The 22,581-nt window shown below is 42.6% G+C and overlaps 1 pseudogene; it reads left to right on the top strand.

Annotated features, from left to right (window-relative positions):
* The first annotated feature begins 19,347 nt into the window (after window positions 1-19,347).
* LOC145503748 (F-box/WD repeat-containing protein 2 pseudogene) lies at window positions 19,348-20,834 on the top strand (annotated as a pseudogene).
* The last annotated feature ends 1,747 nt before the right edge of the window (window positions 20,835-22,581 follow it).

The raw sequence follows: 22,581 nt of genomic DNA, 5'->3' as shown, positions 1-22,581 counted from the left end.
TGACTTTGTTTCTTGTCATAATACTTAATTAATTTTGAAATTTCAAATAACATTAAAGGAAAGTGTGAGATATTTACATCTATTCAAGAAGGGAGCGTGGATTTAAAAGGTTGAAAGCTTGTCTACAACCTGAAAAACCCAGCCAACTGCATAGGAAGAGGACAGGTACAGGGAGGTGTGGCACTGTGCACCTCTGCCCAGCCCACTGCAGAGGCCCACCCATCCCCAGGCTGGCAGTGGGCAGGTGGAGCCCAGGAGCCCTTGCAGTTAGACTATTTGGAAAAAGCTGGCACCTGCCCAGGGTACTTCCGTGTTCTGGACCCTTTCTTTGGCTTTGTAATGCTAATGAGTGAAACTTGAACAAACGTTCCTTACAACCATTTGAAACATGTTGCCCCTTCATCCTTGGGTTTTCACTGTTATTTCAGCGATCCTTTAGGATGTGAGCCATCAATCCTTTATTTATCCTGAGAGGTCCATTTACCACCCTGGCTAAATAAAACTTGTTCATGGATCTCCCCCCCACCCAAGTTCTAATTTTCTTTATATTTAAGAATTAAAAATTTAACAGTTCATAAAAGTGAAAAATGTAGTTGCTGAGATGTGCACAAGTGTGTGGCTTAATGAATCATTATGATGTGGATGGAACCAATCAAAAAACAGTGTTACCATCCTCTCTCCACACGCCATGCCCCACCTGAACTCAGTCTAGTCACTAATCACCCCCAGAAAGGTGAGCCCAATCTTGGCTTCAATAACACAAAATTATTTGGCTTGTTTCTGGACTTTAGATAAATGGAATCACACAGGATGTGCTCTTTGGGGTCTGCCTTTGTCCAGAGTTCTGTTAGGAAGGTATGATGTAGATCGATCATTCCTCCTCCGTGCTGTCTGGTATCCACCGTGTTGTCCCTCACGACTGGAGACATCCCTGGAGGAGGTGGGCGTGCGTCCCTGACAGCATTGGTCTCAGGGATGGACATGTGGCCTGTGTCAGCCAGCTGGGGTTTTCCAGACCAGAAACCGGTCATATCTCTGTTCCTCGTGAGAAGCAGCATGTCCTAGCCGACTCTGGAGTCAGCATCTGTGCCTGACTCTGGCTGTGTCACTTACTGGCTCTGGAGTCTGCTCTGAGGTATTTAACGTTTCCATTTCCCCTCTTAGTTTCCTCTTCTGTAGAAGGATATAATAATAATAGCATCAATACCATAGCGTCGTTTCAAAGATTCAGTGAATTCCTAGAACCACACCAGGAGTGTGTTAAATGCTAATAGGTCGGTGTTTGTTCTTGGGCTGTGAACTCGAAAGGTGCAAGGGCTGTGGTGGCCACTGAGTTGTCTGCAGTGTGAACACTGGGTTCTCCTTGCCTCATGCCTGCCATGCCTCTGAGCCCCTGTGCATGCTGTTCCCTCTGCTTACCCTGTCATCCTCCTTTGATTCTCACATAAAACTTCCATCCTTCTTACATGTCTCAACCCCAAAGGACCAGAGTACCTGCTTTGTTTCTAATAAAACATCATCCCCATCTCGGCCCCCATCGTTGCGCCTCAGTAGCTCCCAAAGTGTGGTCAGCGAACCCCTGGGGCATCCTCCTAAAACGTTTCTTCCTTTCCCACTTCGGGGACATTTGCGCTGATAATACAAAAGCAACAGTGAGTAAAACTGGAGCTGCTTAACAGGAACCAAGGCAGTGATACCAAACCGTACTGCTGGACACTGGGTCCTTCCTCACCATGTACTAATAAAAAAGAAAACAGTTTCACGTAATGCCTTTGATTAGTTTGATTAGGAAGGAAAAATTGTTCATTTTGACCCTTAAATGCCTGTTCTTTTAAATTTCTGAGAGACCAAATTGGAAGTAGGCACAAACCCTTTCTTAAGTACATGGAAGTAGGATGTCTGTCTCAAGGCAAAGCACTTGAGTGAAGGAGTTGCGAGCGGAATTGGCTGTTTTTTCCATGGAATTTCATTTTTACTTGAAGGAACAATGGCAGTCAGGCAGATGGTGGTTATTCAGACTTAGGTGTCTGGAGACATCTTCCTGAACCTGAATGAAGAGATCCTGGCATGTCAAGGAGAGTATCGGTCAGTATGCGTTGCCAACGATAAAATCTGAACTTCAAGTGAAAACTGAAATTTTCGAAAACATGTAAATGCCACCACAAGCATAACAGCTTCCCGCTACTTAAAGACTTTTCCGGGGAGATGGGGGGAGATTAACAAAAGGGGCTGGGCCGGAAGCTCGTGTCTGTCTTTGTACCAGTGTCTCCCCGCTCGGCTGTGGGAGTCCTCCCCTCCAAACTGATTCCGTCCCATTTATCTTCTTCCTCCAGCTACTGTCCTGCCCTTCACATCTGAGTGCCACCACAGATTTCACAGAACTGTCCACCCAAGGAGGGGCTGAGGTGACCCCAAGACAGCTGCCCGTGGCTGATACCCTTGGGGGAGACAGCACTGCTGTTTGGGCGAGCCCTTTGTTCAGGGACCCAGGAGGAGTTTGGATTCTCATGGTGGGAGGCTAAAGCCAGTTGAGTGCAGTAGGCTGGCTCCCTAGTGGGCTGTCAACCCTCAATGAATTGTTGTTTAGTTGATTGTTGTGGTTTAGTCACTAAGTTGTGTCCCATGGAGTATAACCTGCCAGGTTCCGCTGTCCATGGGATTCTCAGGCAAGAATACTGGAGTGGGTTGCCATTTCCTTCTCCAGGGGATCTTCCTGATCCAGGGATGGAACCCCTGTCTCCTGCATGTCCTACATTGGCAGGTGGGTTCTTTATCACTGAGCCACCTGGGAAGCCCCAGTGAATCAGAAAAATGTGTATTACATTCTTATTGATAATTGATTAATGTCACTCCTTAGCAATTATTGTGAAATACCTTTTAAAGTTCCTTTTGAGGAATGTTCTAGACATCAGAATCTCTTATGTCTCATTTCTTTTTTTTTTTTTTTTGCTTTAGAAACCTTTTAACATTATTTGGAAATGCTGCTAAGTCGCTTCAGTCGTGTCCGACTCTGTGCGACCCCATAGACGGCAGCCCATCAGGCTCTGCCATCCCTGGGATTCTCCAGGCAAGAATACTGGAGTGGATTGCCATTTCCTTCTCCAGTGCATAAAAGGGAAAAGTGAAAGTGAAGTCGCTCAGTTGTGTCCGACTCTTAGCGACCCCATGGACTGTAGCCTACCAGGCTCCTCCATCCATGGGATTTTCCAGGCAAGAGTACTGGAGTGGGCTGCCATTGCCTTCTCCGTATTTGGAAATAATGTTATACTAAAAAGAAGGTGCAAAAATAGGACAGTGAGTCAGTTCCTCTATACCCATCACACAGCTTCCCCCAGTAATAATGTTTTACCTAACGTGTGTGTATGTGCTAAGTCACTTCAGTCGTGTCCAACTCTTTGTGACCCCACGGACTGTAGCCTGCCAGGCCCTCTGTCCATGGGATTCTCCAGGCAAGAATACTAGAGTGGGTAAGCCATTCCCCTCTCCAGGGGATCTTCCCGACCCAGGGATTGAATCCAGGTCTTGTGCATTGCAGGCAGATTCTTTACTGTCTGAGCTATAAGGGAAGTACCTTACCTAACATAGTCCATTATGAATACGGGGAAACTGACATTAGTGCAATGTTATTAACACTACGCAGTGTACTTAATCTATTGACACAAAGAAACTCCTTTGTGCTACTCCTTTATAATTGTACTCTATTCATCTTTAAAAAATAAAATCGTTTTTAATTCAATGAAAATTACACTTCATAAAAATATCCACGATTGGCAACACTAGTGCTGAGCATAGGGCCATGAGTGTAGTAAATTATGTGGGATTTAAGCTTGAAAGACTCACTATAGACATTGACTTGTGGCTCACTTGCTGTGTGATTTTAGGGACGGAATGTAACCTCTCTGAGCCTTGGGTTTTTTTTTTTTAATTTTAATACTTATTTCTTTCCTTTTACTTTTGCCTGTGTCGGGTCTCAGTTGTGGCATGTGGGATCTTTGCTGTGGTATGTGGACTTTTCTCTAGTTGTGTGTAGGCTCTGTAGTTGTGTCACGTAGGCTTAGTCGCCCCACAGGATGTAGGAACTTAGTTGCCCCAACCAGGAATCAAACCCTCGTCCCTTGAACTGGAAGGCAGATTCTTAACCACTGGACTGCCAGGAAAGTCCCAAGCCTTGGTTTTTATTAGCTACAGAATGAAATTATAACCTCTACCCACTTGGGTATAGAGATGCTACACAGGTGAGATGAAGCGTATGAGGTGCCTGACACATCCATCATAGGTACTCTGCCCACAGTCAGTGTCTTAGTTCACATTATCCAGAAAACAGAGTCTGAGACGGAGATCTGCCTACAGGTTGTTTATGGGGCATGCTCAAGGGATCCACGCTTATGAACTAGTTGGGACACAGGACTGGGAAGAAGGAGAAGGTGAAACTATGATACAGTTGCAACAAGAATTATTAGACGATCCTGCAGGGAGGCCTTTAAAGATGTCTATGCCTTTGTGTTTCCCTGGTGGCTCGGTGGTAAAGAATCTGCCTGCCAGTGTGGAGATGCAAGAGACGCAAGTTTGATCCCTGGGTCAGGAAGATTGCCTGGAGGAGGAAACGGCAACCCATTCAGTATTCTTGTTGGGAAAAATTCCATGGACAGAGGAGCTTGGTGGGCCACAGTCCATGGGGTTGCAAAGAGTCGGACACGACCGAGCATGCACGATGACAGGCCTTCAGATCCCTGCATCAACTAGCCACTGGATGTGGGCTGCTCTGAGGGAAGAGGGTAACTCTGGGCAGGGTGGCTCCCTTCAGCCAAGCGCGAGGCCTAAGGACAGACCCAGCTGGGAGCCTCTGCACTGCCAGGCTATCTGGACAGTGTCTCACTGCATCTACTACACTCACTGTTATTATTACGGCTCTGAGGAAGGGGGACATCAAAAGGGGAAATGTTCATAGGTCCCTCATCCTCCCCATGTGTTAACCACATCAAACGCAGGCATATGTGAATGGCTTGATAACCCTAGAAAAAGCTGTTTCCTTTTCTGTTAGACCATTGAAGGGAATCTGTTTACATCTTCAGGAATTGCTATTTTGGGAGAAAAAGAAAAAAAAAGCAGTGGATCCTACTCTTCCTTCGAGCTGCTAAAGGGAATTTCCTAAAACTCTCTTTGCCAGCCCCATGAAAGAAATCCATCTTGTACTATCCTGCCCCATGTAAGGATTGCCTTGAAGTGGGATTTGGAGGCAGACCTTTAATAACTTGTCAAGAAATCCCTTCTTGGCTTGCCAAGAACAAGTTGGTATCAGTGCTGTTACCAGTAATTGTGTGTGTTTATTACTGGAAACCTATTGGAAGTCTTGACACTGAGCTAAGGTCCTTGGAGACACCAATGAAGAGATACCAGATCTCTAACTGGCAAGATCCCATTTTGTGCCTTTTCCCCCATGCACAGCTGCTCGGAGATAGAACAGATAGTGGGATTTTGAAGTACAGGCCTATTCTGATTACTCAGTGGATGTGGGTTAAGATCCTGATGGTTCATATGGTAAACTCAGTTTGTTTGGTCTATAAACATTATGAGACCGTGTCCCCTTTTATAAGGCAAAGATCATATATATTTAAAGTAAAGCATATCTGTTCTCTGAAACATCATGAGTTTCGGAGTCAATTGAAATAAGTTTCCTTGGTATATTAAGTCTCTGGAGTAAAGTTCTTTGGCCAGTTATCCAAGCAACTATTTGCTTTAATTTGTTTGTAAATAAAGATACAGCTCCATTGTATACAGTGACAATGAAATGATAACTTGAGAAATTTTCATAAATTCAGGAGATTTTTCTGCCAGAAAGCTTGATACACACTTTTTGCCATGCTGGATGTTTGGAGGGGAGGCTGGGTGTCTACACTAACACAGAGAGAGACTGACCTAGAAACTTCTACATCTGTGACAAAGGTACGAGCCCTCATCCTCTTCAGAACTGGGAAGGGTTCAACTCAACCCTGCTGGTCACTGTCCTCCAGCACTCTCTGTCTTTGTCTGTCTCTGTCTTTCCAGACTTACAGATAGCCATGGCTTTCTCAGCATGGGAGGAGGAAACAGGGAGAAGCCAGCTCAGGGCCCTGGAAGGCCCAAGGATGAAGCTCTGCCAGGGAAAGAGCCCTTGCAGAAGGAATGAAGGGAGGTGGAGGCCCATCACCCCAGGGGTCTTAAATAGCACAGATCACCCTTGCCTCCTCACTCTAGGGAAAGGTCTGGGGGCAGGGGTCAGATCGAATTCCCTGTGTGTCTCCACAGGGCCTCGCACAGATACAGTTGGGGACTGAATGGACTTTCCTGTTACCCTTATTAACTGCCAGAAAGTGACAATATGAATTAAGCTGCACTGATCAGCGCCACAAATTAGTCATCCTTAGAGGCAGCGGGATTTTGACTGTTATATCAGAGATCTTGGGTTTGTTCCTGGAAACTTCCCTGGGCAAGTGTCCTTTGCAAATCAGAATCTATGGTGAACTCATCTAGTGGATGATGCTCACTTGTCTGGGAGTCAGAGGAGGCCTGGGCTCAGGTCCTTCCCCAGCTACGTGACCTTGGAGAAGTGGCCAAATCACCTTAAGGCACAGTTTCCTCAGTGGTTAAATTGGTGGATCCAATGCTGCCTCTCACAGACCTGTTTTACGAGTCTGATGAGCTCACGTCTGTGAAGCATCAGGCTCACACCAAGTGCTTAATAAATGGTGGCCAGTGTTGTCATTACTGGGATAGCCATATGATGCATCATCCACATCAGGAAACTTTGACCGCCAGAGAGGGCATAAAAGCAATTAGAATGATATTTTTTTCTGAAAGGTTTACTTCCTGACCAAGAAATTGGTAGACCTGGTAGATCGGTAGACCTGTTAAAATGTTTCTATTCAGGAACGATTTTTCAAATGTAAAATTCCTTAGAAGAAATAAAAGAACATCTATCTCTGTGAAGTGAAGTGAAGTGAAAGTCGCTCAGTCATGTCCAACTCTTTGTGACTCCATGGACTGTGTCCATGGAATTCTCCATGCCAAAATACTGGAGTGGGTAGCCGTGCCCTCCTCCAGGGGATCCTCCCAATCCAGAGATCGAACCCAGCTCTGTACATTAAAGCAAATTTGAAAATGTTTCTTTATGTCGATAATGTGAAGCCTTACAAAACATTTAAGCAGAGTAATTATTCTTGATAGGGGCTTACATAGTTTAATCAGATTCTTAGCCTACCTGTCATCTATTCTTCTGCAGAATACAGTTTTCAGTAATTTCATTTTATAATTTTTATTTATTTTTGGCTGTGCTGGGTCTTCCACGCTGTCAGGACTTTTCTCTGGCTGAAGTGAGCGAGGGCTACTCTTTGCTGCAGTGCACGTGCTCTAGGGTGCTCAGGCTTCAGGAGTAGCGGCATGTGGGCTCAGTAGTTGTAGCTCTTGGGCTCTAGCCCAGAGGCTCAGTAGTAGAGGTGTACAGGCTTAGCTGCTTCACAGCATGTTGGACCTTCCTGGACCAGGGATCGAACCCATGTCTCCTGCATTGGCAGACAGATTTTTTACCACTCAGCCACCAGGAAAGCCCAATAGTTTTATTATTTTTAACTTTTTTCATAAAATTGTCTGCATCGTGAGCTTAATAAATTTGAAATCGCTGATTCTTCAATTGACTTCTCTACAGACCATGATATATTCAATAAAGAAAAATGCTCTCTACTGGTGACGAAGTACCTGATAAGCCAAGAGAAGTCTGCTAAATAAAGGCTATTCTCAACTCTAACTTAAAAATATTGAAATGTATAAATAATTCAGTCCAAATGTTTCCTCAGGTAATTTTGTCCTCTATTCAGAGTACCTTCTTTGACAACTATTTTTATAATACAGCTTGCTGAGTAAGTTGTTTCTATCTATGATTCTTTTGAATGGTTCCCCAAATTTAGAGGATTCAAGATGGTAATTCTCAGTTACAGCCTATTCTGGGATAGAATCTAAATTTATCCAAATAAAAATAGGGGCTCCATCAAAATCTTCTCAAAGGTGGAGATCAACCAGGGCACAATTACAGAATTTCAAAATTAAATCATGTACTTTATCAGAGGGTACATGGTATCCACCACCCCCCTTACTCTGCAGGATGTGTTTTACTCTCTTCCTGTTTGCAGAGCTGGCTTTGTGGGTTTGTGATTTGTGCAGCTATACAGAACCCAATGCTGAGAAGGGTTCCACACTTGGTTTATGGCCCTGCTGTTGCCATCTTGAAATTTTTAATTTTTTGACAAAGGATTCTGCATTTTCATTTTGTACCGGTCCCCAAAATCTATGTAATTGGTCCTGGCTGTTCATCAGCTTGGTTTTCAATCATTGTATCTTTCTAAAATATTCAAGCTCAAAAGCTGAATTAAAAAGAAAAAAAGAAAAACCATTCACTCTATGCTGTGAAGACTGAACAAAATGAAACCAAAATTCAGAGCATTATATGACACTTACATTGATTTTAACAAGGTAACTCATGATATTCTAAATCAATTGATAAGCCTAAAGGAGAATTTTGTGATACAGTTACTGTGTGTGTAAAATTTGACATCTTAGCTTCTGTTTCCATTGGTAGACCACCACAGCTTGTTTGGACAAAAGTACTAATCACACACATACATTTCACTATCTCATCCAAATAAGTTTCTGTTCCACAGGTTTTTAATTTAGTAAGAATATTGTTTCTACCAGGACTCCAGGAATCAAGATCTATCACCCACAAAACACAGTTTCTCTTCAATGATGAACTATTAAACTGAATTTATAACATCAGCCAGAATGTCAGACTTTTCACCTTTGATGGAATGAACTTTCCAAAGGTTTAGTTTTATTTCATGAATTGGGTTTTGAAAAAAGTGAACCCTCATAAGAAGTAACAAATTTCTCACTTGAAGCATCTGATGACCTTGATAGAAACCTTGTATCATTTCAATGTTTACATGGTTCTACTTCTGCTAAAAGGGGGCCATTAGCAGCTAATGCTTCGTTTTTCATGCATGCGCAAGAAGTGAAATGAGTTTAGAAGAACAGTCATTGCATCTAAATGAAAAATTAAGCTTCACAAAGTGATGAAAACACAACTTGTGCAGCTTTTAGTGTTAAATGATCATCTCTAAGCATGAGCTACTTAAAGTAATAAATTTTGAAGCAAATGCTGATGTTTCTTCAATAAATTTGTGTTCTCTGGCTTTCCTGTGGCCAACAATGGCATTATGATATCCCCAAAGTGGAAGCAAGGTGCCAACAAATATTTTATACAAGTTATACATTAATCTACAATTTTAATACTTTCGTTTTCCCTAAAAATATACTTTGATCCTTTGAAGCTGACTGCTCCCCAAAGAGATTATTGTAAAAGAAAAGATGTTACCCAACAATGCAAAAAATGCTTGCTGCAGATGGCGATTTGTGGTAAATGACAAAAGCACTGTAAAAAAGAATATTCGAACTGTAGTTCCTACACTCTGACGGAACTCCTCAGCCTCCCCTTCCTGAGTGTTATTTCACTTACACATAGCCTACCCTTTCTCACCTTTCCCACTGACTCTGCTGAGGTGTGGCCAAGCAGTTTCACGGACTTCCGCAGCTACAGCAGGGACAAGGCGGAGGTGGCAGGCAGCAGGGTCTGTCACCACCGTGAGTTCCTAGGAACTGGTGGCTGCAGGATTTTGTCATGTTTTCTCTCCAAGAGGATGTCAGGTGCACCTCATCAGGGAACAGCTGGAAAAGAGAAAAGGTTGACGGAAGTCTACTAAACCCATCCCAAAGAGTTTAATTCCACTATTATGTATAAGTTTTGTTCAAAAAATGAAACATCTGATATATGTTAAATTGCCTGGGGCTGACCTAGGAAAACTGGGCCATACAGTCACCCAGGTTATCAACCATTGTTCTGGTTTTCCTATGACTTGCCAATGAAAGATAATCTTGCGCTAATTTTACACACAACTTGTTTGTGATAAAAATGGCCGTTTGTTTAAATGGGAAGGAGAGTGAAGTTGGTGCAGTCTAGAATGGGATCATGTAAACCTAAAAGATGAAAGGCAACTCAGGCTCATTCCGACATCATGAGTTCCCTCTCCTGGAAGCTCAGTCCCAGGGACAATTTCTGATCATTTTCTTATCGCTCTGGAGTGATTTCCAGTTAAAGCAGGCTGAGTTCTTGAGGGGAGGGGTAGGCTGGGTCAGTTATCTTACTCTTGCTTCGTAAGCCTAGGGTCTGCATACATGTAGGCCTACAGCACTGAAATCCCCTTTTAACTGGGCCCCAAGCGGAGTGTCAGGAAGTCACTGCTTTTTTCCTATTCTTTTTTTGAGGAGGTGGCGTTAAAAGTCCAAAGTTGTCTTCAAGACCAGCTGTATATAAGTTGTGTAAACTTCATTGTCTGAGGGCTTCATCACCTGTAAAATGGTCCTCACAGCATGGGGCTGCCAACACATCTGGGTCAGAACAGCTGGGAGCAATTTTCAATTGGAAAAATGACTTACGTGGAAAAGGAACATAAACTTTCATCATATATTGGCTGGTTATAAACGAAGGCCACGTCAGGGAGAAGTTCTAATGACTTGTTTTTCTATTTGGTTGTAGTCAGATATTTGGGGGGCATATAAAGCACACATTTTCCAAGTGATAGGACAATGTAATAATGAACCAGATTGCTTTCTTACCTTTTTGAAGTCCTTTACTAGTGGATTTTGGGAAGCAGATACTGAATGTTTAACAAAATTTGTTAAACTTTAAAAAGCCCTAAAAACTTCCTTAGGGCTTTTTCACAGCAACCTGATCTACACAGTTTAGACAGAGCCTATCAAAGTAAACAAGTATGACCTAACAGATTAAAATTGCATTTTTATTAATATCAAATAATGCTACGTGGACACAGGTGACCAGATACCTGTGACTGAAGAGTACAGATAGGGTCCTATCTGTACAGCAGAGAGGGTACAGAAGAGAGGGTCCTGTCCAGAAGCAGAGTAAATCCATATTTCAAGGTTGGACTCTCTTCTAGTTTTAATCATCAGATATCCTGTTCTTTTTCTGGTTTAGGAAGCAAAAAGCATGAGTGGACCTCAATACACTGAGTGTTTGAGAAATAGAATCACTCAAATTCTATTCTGTGGGTTTTGTCAATTCTACCTAGCTTTCTATCTTACCAACTCTAAAAGTCTTTCTGTTTGCCCAAAAGATTAATTTTTTTTTTTTTACAATTTCATTTGATCTATTTTCAACTGTTATTTATTTTATAATTTCTAATTAAAAAATTGTTGTAGTGAAACATAACATTTACCATTTTAATAATTTTTAAGTGTATGATTCAGTGGCATTAAGTACATTCACAAACCATCACCACTATCATTTTTTGTATTTATTTACTTATTTATTTTGGCTGCATCAGGTCTTAGTTGTGGCACACAGGATCTTTGTTGTGGTGAGTAGGCTTCTCTCTAGTTGTGGTTCTTGGGCTTAGTTGCCCCATGGCATGTGGGATCTTAGTTCCCCAACCAGGGATCGAACCCATGCCCCTGCATTGCAAGGCAGATTCCTAACCACTGGACCACCAGGGAAGTCCCACCACTATCTATTTCCAGAACTTGATTTCTAAGTTTTTAAATTTCTTCAAGGTATGACAGTTTGGTGTAGAGGAACAACTACATGATTTTGCTTTAAAGTGAGATCAGTAAACAGCTATTTGCTTTCTTCCTGCCTGGGGATGTAGGCTTACTGAGACAGCTCTTAGTAGGTATGTCTGAAATTGTCAACACAGTGTGCTTAATCCTTGTTTGAACTCAGCTTTTAATCTGGGATGGTTGTAAACCAGGGGAAAGCTACAAAAACCTATACATGCTCTGAAAAGAAATTTCATCAGAACTAAATGGCTGGTGTGGGAGCTGAGGAGTTTATTATGGTCATATATGAAAGAAAGGAAAGTCATTCAAGACCCACATGGTTAGATATGACTATGTGTGTTAACTAAATAGGGGGATAGATAGGACTTTAGTTTCTGTTTATTTATTTTTCGTTGTGCTGGGTCTTCGTTGCCGCACGCAGGCTTTTCTCTAGTTGCAGTAAGCAGGGGGCTACTGTCTAGTTGCAGTTCACGGGCGTCTCATTGTGGTGGCTTCTCTTGTTGCCAAGCGTGGGCTCTAGGGCTCACAGGCTTCAGTAGTTGTGTCTCCCAGGCTATAGAGCACGGGCTCAATAGTTTTGGTGCACAGGCTTAGTTGCTCCGAGGCATATGGGATCTTCCTGAAACAGGGATCAAACCCGTGTCTCCTGTGTTGGCAGGCAGATTCTTTACCACTGAGCCACCAGAGAAGCCCAGTTTAGTTTCTAAACTTCTGCAATTCAAATTGTGTATGGATGTTATGTCAAAGGAAGATGCTTGTAAAATGAAACCTCGAAGTATATATGCATTAAAGGAAATCAACAAAGCATAGACCTGAGTAACTTTAGATCTTGTTTCCCTGAAACGCCGGCTCATCAGATCTCACCACTTGGGTGTTTATAGAACATTTGTCTCTTCTAAATGCCCTATTTAATGTCCCCTGCAGACTCCCTCAATGCCCATACCCATCTCTAGGTAGCAGTGAAGCCCTGTTGAAGTCCTGTTTGGAATATTTATGGTCTATTCCTGAACCCATGTCTCTTCTGTTTTGAAATCATGGTTGCAAAAGGCTCAGAATTGAAAGGTTTCATTGTAAAATGTCCCTTAAGGAGAAAAATGGAAATGGGACTCTTGGTTTAACTTATTTCATGAGTCAAGTAGGGATATCCATCATTATAATTGATTTTGACAGAAATATGGCAAAATGTTAGCATTTGTTAAATCATTATGGCTATTATATGGATGTTGGTTTTACTATTCTCTATATTTTTCTGGATCTACTAGGACAAAAAATGAATACTTACAGTTTATAGAATTGACAAAGCAGGCAGCCTTATCTTTCAGGGGTAGGCAAGGAAAATTTCAACATTCCATTAATATGGAATTGACTGGGCTTCCTAGACTAGAGTTGCTTCCAAACTCCCAAGCAATCTTATCTGCACATCTTTTGAAAAAAGACTTAATTGTTGCATTCAGCCCAAGGATGGTCTTAGAACATTGCTTCAGGGGCAGTAATGCTTACAGTGAAAGAACATTGTCAACAAATAGTAAAGACTGTACATATGTTGCCTGGTTTGGAAACTGGGGTAAGTGAATTCAGAAAATAAATTGTTCTGATTCTTTTGAACTTTGAGGCTTTGAACCAAATAATGAATACCCCGTAGTAATTAACATGCCTTGTTTGTTTTTGGTTCTTTTGAAAGCAATCAAGGAAAGGAATGGGATGGATAGAAGTGCTTAGAAGGCCCCCCAAAGCACTTTGGCACTTCCAAAGCTGCCAGACGATGAATTACCCAGTAGGGGTATATGGCTAAGTGGGTCCTATTTTTGTGTTATTCACTAACACTAGGAAACATGCTTTAATTCAAAGCACTGTTTCTCTTCAAGTGTCTTCAATCAGCATCACGTAGCTTTTGGTATTGCTAGAGTGATTTCAGTGTTCCAAGTGTCTTTGAGTAGATGTCTAAGGGAATAAAGCTAAGGAGAAGAAAAGGGTAGACAGAGGGCATTTGACCACAAAGACTGAGAATTTCATTGGTTTGTGGAAAAATTCCTTGGCTAGTACCTCTGGGAAATAGGATGGTTATAGCAAGATTCCCAGGCATACATGTTCTCAGTAACAAAGAGGCTTTGGGATGCTGTGTGGGTAAGGGTGCTTTTAGCTTCAAGAAAACTCAGACCTGATTCAGGATGTCTTGAGCCCTGAGGAGATTCATTATCTTGCATAACAAGTCCTAAAGTAGGCATATTCCGCCCAGGTCATGCCAGGCCATTGCTCCACTTCTCTGTGGCTTTTTGGATTTGTCCTCTTCCCCATGTTGGCTTCATTCTGCAGCAGCTCTGAACACAATAGTGTTTTGTGATCTGTTTAGCCCCAGTCTTGCTGGACAAGTTCATATTCACTAGGGAATCTCAGGGATTGACTCTTCTTTTTCCTTTTCGAACTATTAGTTGACTTACAATATTGTGTTAGTTTCAGGTATACAAAAAAGTGATACATATATATGTTACATAAGATACTACTATACAATATTAAATGTAGTTTCCTGCGCTGACTCTTCTCAATGAGGAGGTGCTGGAATCAGCTGCCACTGAGGACAGCTGGGGTTAAAAAAACTGAGGTGTTATAAAAAAGTAAGACACGCACAATTGTAAGGAGATCAACCCCATTTGTTGAGGACACACCCACCTTCAGTTACCATTTTCTGAATTCTGGGATAAAACAACCAGAAAATCAATTGAAACCAAGTTGAAAATGATGCTGCACTCCATAGACCACTGCTGGCATAATGTTTTAAGGACAAAATCTCTTCTCGAAAATAGTCTTAAGTGAAAGAAGCCTCTTTAGGTAGAGAGGATATTTCCCATATTAATGCAATAATATTGCCTTCTATTTGTGTAATATGGGCAGCATGAGAACATGAGTTTTGTCTAGTGAACTTGTTCCCCTGCAGTACCTAGTTGGAAGAATAGCCTAACTAAGAAGTAGGTTCTCAGTAAATATAAATACTCATTCAAAAGAATGCCAGCCCTGTCATTTACCAGCTATGGAATCCTTTCTGTGCTTTAGTTTCCTCTTCTGTAAAGTGGGGATAATAGAAAATGTCTTCATCAGGTTGTTGTGAAAATTGAATGAGTTGATAAGTGTACAGAGCTTAGAACAGTACTAGGCCCATAGGAAGCCCTCAGGAAGTGCTGTTTATTGTCATTACCACCACTATTCATTTCTTAATTTCTGATGAACCTCTTTGCAGGACAGGAATTGAGATGTACCTATAGAGAACGGCCTTGTGGACGTGGTGGGGGAAGGAGAGGGTGGGATGAATTGAGAGAGTAGTGCTGACATAGATATACCACCATGTGTGAAATAGACAGCTAGTGGGAAGCTGCTGTATGGCTCAGGGAGCTCAGCTCAGTGCTCTGTGATGACTTAGAAGAGTGGGGTGGATAGGAAGGAGGCTCAGGAGGGAGGGGATATATATATTTACTGATTGCTGATTCACGTTGTATAGCAGAAACCAACACAACATTGTAAAGCAATTATACTCCAATCAAAAAAAAATTTTTTTTAATTCTTAACTTCTATAAACCTCAATTTTCTCATCTATAAGATGAAGATAATAAAAGGTACCCCCTTTTGAGGATTAAATGAAACAGTGTTTGTTCCTTCCTTATGACTTCAGGCATGGCGTTAAGAGGTTGGTCAAATATCACTGTGATTCCGTATCTAATTCTGATTTCTCCTTCGAGAAATGAATGGTCCTCCATTTGAAGATGGAGAAATGAATGATCCTCCATTTGAAGATGGAGAAATGAATGATGATGGAGAAATGAATGATGAGCTGGGCAGGTAACATAGTAGAGGAGCCTATAATGCCAGAAAGTAAGGAAGTATTTTTTTTTTTTTTTAAGTAGGTGAGGGTATGTTGAAGGGACACCTGAGCCAACTGAAGAGGCTGTCAGTGATCAGAGCTTTTTATGTTACAAAGTTATTTTTATCCTCATACTATGTTTCATCGCCACAACAAACTGGTGAGAGAATAAGTTAAACATTTGTCCCTTTTGGAAATTGAGTGTGTGTGGTCAGTTGCATCTGACTCTTAGCCACCCTGTGAACTGTGGCCTTCCAGGCTCCTCTGTCCATGGAATTTTCCAGGCAAGAATACTGGAATGGGTTGCCATTTCCTTCTCCAGGGGATCTTCCTTACTTAGGGATTGAACCCATTTCTCCTGCATTGCCGGGCAAATTCTTTACCACTGAGCCTCCTTGTAAGCCCAAAGTGGAAATTGAGGTGCTGAGCAATTAAATGTGCCTCTTAAGACTCAGTTGAGACTTGGGTTCAATCCCTGGGTTGGAAAGATCCCTCGGAGAAAGGAATGGCAACCCATAGACCATGGGGTCACAAAGAGTTGGACACGAATGAGCGACTAACACACTAAACAAGACTCAATCAGTAGGCAAGGAGAACATCCATAAGTCAACACATCTATCGTCTGATGCTTTACAGTATAGATCTTCCACCTTTTATTTTTTAAATTATTTTATCTCAGTTTCCTCACCAGGGATCAAACCTGGGTCCTTGGCAGTGAGTGCATGGAGTCCCAACCACTGGCCCGCCAGGGAATTCCTAATCTTCCACCTGTTAAATATTTAAGCAGAGAATTTTCAGGGGTCCATGCTGATATTGAGCAAATGTATATTACCGGCTCAGGATTGAGGTCTTATAAAGACTAAGGTGAAACATTTCTGAGTGGGATAATTGAAGGAAAAGAGGGAAGAAGTGACCAGGACAGAAAATAACATTTTAAAAGAACTGCTCTTAAGCAGGGGAAGGTTCAAATGAGCCTTGTGATACTGGGTTAGAGCTGAAGACATCAGTATGAACTCATGTTTAGCTTATTAAAGGTATAGATGGTCGCATAGAGAATTTTTGCAGCTATGTGTATATATATGCTAGTGCTAAGTCGCTTCAGTCGTGTCCAACTCTGTGCGACCCCATAGACAGCAGTCCACCAGGCTCCCCCGTCCCTGGGATTCTCCAGGCAAGAACACTGGAGTGGGTTGCCATTTCCTTCTCCAATGCATGAAACTGAAAAGGGAAAGTGAAGTCGCTCAGTCGTGTCCAACTCGTAGCGACCCCATGGACTGCAGCCTGCCAGGCTCCTCCGTCCATGGGATTTTCCAGGCAAGAGTACTGGATGGGGTGCCATTGCCTTCTCCGATGTGTATATATATAAATATACATAAATATATTTACTTGCTCTGTCAGCTGAGGGCCTACAAGTAACAACATCCAGTAGCAACAGGCAAGCACAACTAGCATGCAGATCTTGGTTTCTAAAAGCTTTTTCCAATAAAAGCAACAAAGGCTCCCTGGGGAAGATTCTAGAGCTGGGCAGATAACGTAGAAGAAAAACTTGTAGTACCAGGAAGTAAGAAAGTGCTAAAATTTATCTATCTGTCTAGAGGAGTATGTTCAAGTGACACAGGATCCAACTGAAAAGGATCCAACGATCAAAGCTGGAACAATTTGAACAATAAAATAAATAACATAGTACTAAACTATAACCTAAAGTGTAAATAAATATCTTTGAGTTTCTACTAGTATAAATGAGAGAGAAGAGCTAAATCTCCCCTGCAGAAGAATTCTAAATAAATTATATCTCTCTCAAAGAGAGAATATAACCCCTTACCTTTAAGTGTGGGATGTGTATAAAGGCTTCCTTCCAAAACGTCAGATGAAAAGTGGGAAGAAAAGAGTAGTTTTATGGTGCAAAAGCCTGACAAACACTCAGAGAGGGGATCAAGGTCAACATCAACAGGAATAAGTCACATACTATGATATATGTCCCTGATAGGAGGCCATGAGAATGGTGCTTTATCTCTATGGTATTCCTTCCAAAAACCCAGTCTAGTCTTGAGAAAAACATCAATAAACCCAAGTTAAAGGATATTCTATAAAACACCTGACTCAAAAACTACTCCTCAAAACTGTTAAGGTCATCAAAAACAAGGAAAATCTGAGAAACTGTCACAGCCAAGAGGAGTCCAGGGAGACATAACAACTAAATATCCTGGAACAAAAAAAGGGATATTAAGTAAAGCTAAGGAAGTCTGAATAAACTATGGGCCATAACTAATAATAATGTATTAGTATTCATTCATTAGTGGTGACAAATGTGTCATACAAATGTAAGATCTTAACAATAAAGAAAACTGGGAATCAGATATACAAGAACTTTCTGTATTATTTTACAACTATTCTAGAAATCCAAAACTATTATAAAATTCAAAGTTTAATAAGCATAATAAAGCTGGTAGGATAGCAACAATAACAAAAGAGGTGCAAAAAAGAAAACATAGAAAATATGAGACAAAAAGAAAAGAAACAGCAAAGATGAATATATACCGAACCATATAGATAATTGGGCTTCCCTGGTAGCTCAGCTGGTAAAGAATCCGTCTGCAATGCAGGAGACCTGGGTTCGATCCCTGGGTTGGAAAGATCCCCTGGAGGAGGGCATGGCAACCCACTTCAGTGTTCTCACCTGGAGAATCCCCATGCACAGAGGAGCCTGACATGCTGTAGACCCTCGGGTCACAAAGAGTTGCAACTGGGGCAACTAAGCACAGCACAACATATAGATAATTATGTTAACTGAGGGTGTTCTAAATGCTATTTACTGACGTAATATCTGATCGATTAAAGGTCATCTATTGTCAATCAGGAAGATAAATAACCCAATCAAAAATGAACATAAGGCCTGAGTAGACATTCTGTTATCCAGAGAAGACATACAGGGAATTCCTTGGCAGGCCAATGGTTAGGACTCTGCACTTCCAGTGCAAGGGGCCTGGTTGCAGAATTAAGATCCATCAAGCACAGCCAAAAACAAAACAAACAAAAAGTCCAACAAAACCAAAAAACAAAGAAGACGTTTGGATGGCTAACAGACACATTTAAAGATGTTCAGTATCATTAGTTTTTAGAGAAATGCAAATCAAAATAATGTGATATCACCTTACACCTGTCAGAATAGCTAACATCAGAAAGTCTACAAACAAATGCTGGAGAGGGTGTGGAGAAAAGGGAAGCCTTGTACATTGTTGGTGGGAATATAAATTGGTGCAGCCACTGTGGCAAACAGTATGGAGGTCCCTCAAAAACCTAAAAATAGACCTACCATATGATCCAACAATGCCACTCTGGATATCTATCAGAAAAAAACAAAACACTAATTCAAAAAGTTACTTGTACCTCAATGTTCATAGCAGCGCTATTTACAATAGCCAAGATGTGAAAGCAACCCAAATGCCCATCAACAGATGAATTGACAAAGAAGGTGTGGGATATAACAATGGAATATTATTCACCCATAAAAAGAATGAAATTCTGCATTTGCAACGACATGGACAGACTTAGAGAATATTATCCTTAGTGAAATAAGTCAGACCGAGAAAGACAAATACAATGTGATATTACTTACATGTGGAATCTAAAAAATGATACAAATGAATGTATCTGCAAAACAGAAACAACTCGTGTGAGGCTGCAGACCCGGAGCGGTGGCTGCAGGTCCAGGCGCCATGGCTGCAGAGCGGACCCGGCCGCTGCAAGGCTCTGGCGGCCCGAGTGCGCCTAGTTGGTGTGAGCCCGGCACGAGGTCCCGGGCGGGCGCTCCCTCAGGTAAATTTTTCCATAACCTTATGAAGAGAAAGGACTTTGAGACAAGGCTTGATAACATTTCTGTTACATTTCTTTCTCTGACAGATTTGCATAAAAATGAAACTCTGAATCACCTGATTAGTCTGAGTGGGGCAGTCCAGCTCAGACACCTCTCCAATAACCTGGAGACTGCTCAGGCAGGACTTCCTCAAACTTCTTCCCCTGGAGCTCAGTTTTTATTTGTTAAAATAGCTCGACCCTCAGGCTTTACTCACATGCTGCCTCGTCTCTAAACAGTGGAATAAGGTGATAAGTGCCTGTACAGAGTTGTGGCAGACTGCCTGTAAAAATTTGGGCTGGCTGATAGATGATTCTGTTCAGGATGCTTTGCACTGGAAGAAGGTTTATTTGAAGGCTATTTTGAGAATGAAGCAACTGGAGGACCATGAAGCCTTTGAGACCTCGTCTTTAATTGGACACAGTGCCAGAGTGTATGCACTTTACTACAAAGATGGACTTCTGTGTACAGGGTCAGATGACTTGTCTGCAAAACTGTGGGATGTGAGCTCAGGGCAGTGTGTCTATGGCATCCAGACCCACACTTGTGCTGCGGTGAAGTTTGATGAGCAGAAGCTTGTGACAGGCTCCTTTGACAACACTGTGGCCTGCTGGGAGTGGAGCTCTGGAGCCAGGACCCAGCACTTCCAGGGGTACACGGGGGCGGTGTTTAGTGTCGACTACAATGACGAACTGGACGTCTTGGTGAGCGGCTCTGCAGACTTCACTGTGAAAGTATGGGCTTTACCTGCCGGGACATGCCTGAACACACGGGGCACACAAAATGGGTCACCAAGGTGGTCTTGCAGAAGTGCAAAGTCAAGTCTCTCTTGCACAGCCCTGGAGGCTACATCCTCTTAAGTGCAGACAAATATGAGATCAAGATTTGGCCAACTGGGAGAGAAATTAACTAAGTGCTTAAAGACGTTGTCTGTCTCTGAGGATAGAAGTATCTGCCTGCAGCCAAGACTTCATTTTGATGGCAAATACATTGTCTGTAGTTCGGCACTGGGCTTCTACCAGTGAGACTTTGCCAGTTATGATATTCTCAGGGTCATCAAGACTCCTGAGATAGCAAACCTGGCCTTGCTTGGCTTTGGAGATATCTTTGCCCTGGTGTTCGACAACTGCTACCTGTATATCCTGGACTTGCGGACAGAGAGCCTGATTAGCCGCTGGCCTCTCCCCGAGTATAGGAAATCCAAGAGGGGCTCCAGCTTCCTGGCAGGTGAAGCGTCCTGGCTGAACGGGCTGGATGGGCACAACGACATGGGCTTGGTCTTTGCCACCAGCATGCCCGACCACAGCATCCACCTGGTGCTGTGGAAGGAGCACGGCTGACGCTGCGAGCCGCTCCGCCCGCTGGCCTCAGGCGCCGGGGCTGCGGGTTCGGAGTGTAGCCTCTGTGGCAGCCGATTGCATGAACCAAAGTTCTCAGCTCATGGCATCATCGTGCAGTGCACAATCATTTATCTGTGGGCCGGGGCCGGGGCCGGGGCTCGGGGTGGGGGCCCGTTCTGTTGACACGCAGCGCAGCATGCTGATGGGGCGCACCACTGGCTTCATTTGTGCTTCGTCATGTGGGTCAGTGTGAGAGGCTGCATTTGGGGTTCATCATTCTTGAATATTGGTTTCAAGTAAAAAAATTTAAATGGCTCATTAATTGCTGATTGGTTGCCTATAAAAACACAATCTATTATTAAAGCTTTTTACCATTAAAAAAAAAAACCAGAAACAACTCACAGATACAGAATATAGTGGTTACCAAAGGAGAGGGGAAAGGGGGAGAGGGAATTAGGGATTAAGAGATCATATTACTGTGTTTCCAAACTACAGGGCCATCTTGTCTCATTTGAAAGTGAAAGTCACTCAGTCGAGTCCAATTCCTTGCAACTCTATGGACTGAATTCTCCAGGCCAGAATACTGGAGTAGATAGCCTTTCCTTTTTCCAGGGGATCTTTCCAATCCAGGGATCGAACCCAGGTCTCCCACATAGCAGGAGGATTTTTTACCCACTGAGCCACAAAGGAAGCACAAGAAAATTGGTGTGGGTAGCCTATCCATTCTCCAGGGGACGTTCCTAACCTAGGAATTGAACCGGGGTCTCCTGCATTGCAGGCAGATTCTTTACCAACTGAGCTATAAAGGAAGCCCAAGTCTCATCTGAGGGGGTAGAAAAACAATTCAGAAATATTTGTGAAGTTCACAGTCCAGAGGCATAAGCTCACTAAAGACTGAGACCTAATCACAGGACCCCTGAATGGTTCCCCTCCCCCACAGCTCAGCCACATCACTAAAGGCCCTTTATAACACTTATAACTTTTTATCCAGTCAAGTCAAACTAAATCAATCCCATCAATCCAAACTCATCAAATCCAGTCAATCTAGATTTGATTTGCTATGAATTGACAGTGATCTGTATCAGCTCACTTCCTCAGATATTCCCCAGAAATACTTTATTTTCTTTGATTGTTTAACATATTCCATGGACTGTAGCCTGCCAGACTCTGCTGTCCATGGAATCCTCTAGGCAAAAATATCGGAATGGGTTGGCATTCCCTTCTCCAGGGGATCTTCCTGACCCAGGGATGGAACCCGGATTTCCTGAATCGCAGGCAGATTCTTTATCATTTGAGCGGCCAGGGAAGTCCCTTAACATATTCCACTTGTGTGTGCTCTTAGCTCTCCTGGGATGCAGGGAGAGAGCCTCAAGGCCGTCTTTCTCATTTTCATGTTCCTTCCTCTTGCCCACCGCCCTTGGCTCTCTACTAACATTCTAGCAACTGCTTCAATTCCATGTAATATGCAGTCCATTGAATGAACAGAAACCTTCACACATTAGTTATTTAACAAACTGGTAACAAAATTATCGTTTATGTGCACAGTACCTAACCATTTTGACATTTTAAAATCCAACATCTCCTTGTTTTCTCTACAACCTCCCTTTGGACTCAGTATTAGCTCGTAGTGTGGGTGTGTTAGTAGCTCAGTCATGTCCAACTCTTTGCAACCTCATAGACTGTAGCCCACCGGGCTCCTCTGTCCATGGAATTATCCAGGCAAGAAGACTGAAGTGGGTTGCCATTCCCTTCTTCAGGGGATCTGCTCGAACCAGGGATCAAACCTGTATCTCTTGTGTCTCCTGTGTAGCAGGCAGATTCTTTACCACTTGAGCCATCGGGGAATCCCTAACTAGGAGTAACAGATCAGAAAATTG

The sequence above is a fragment of the Giraffa tippelskirchi genome, chromosome 4 (genome assembly GCF_054371585.1).
Source record: "Giraffa tippelskirchi isolate mGirTip1 chromosome 4, T2T-mGirTip1v1.2.pri, whole genome shotgun sequence".
Taxonomy (NCBI): Eukaryota; Metazoa; Chordata; class Mammalia; order Artiodactyla; family Giraffidae; genus Giraffa; species Giraffa tippelskirchi.
The sequence above is the reverse complement of the archived record's forward strand: the minus strand, read 5'-3'. Positions and strand labels throughout refer to the sequence as shown.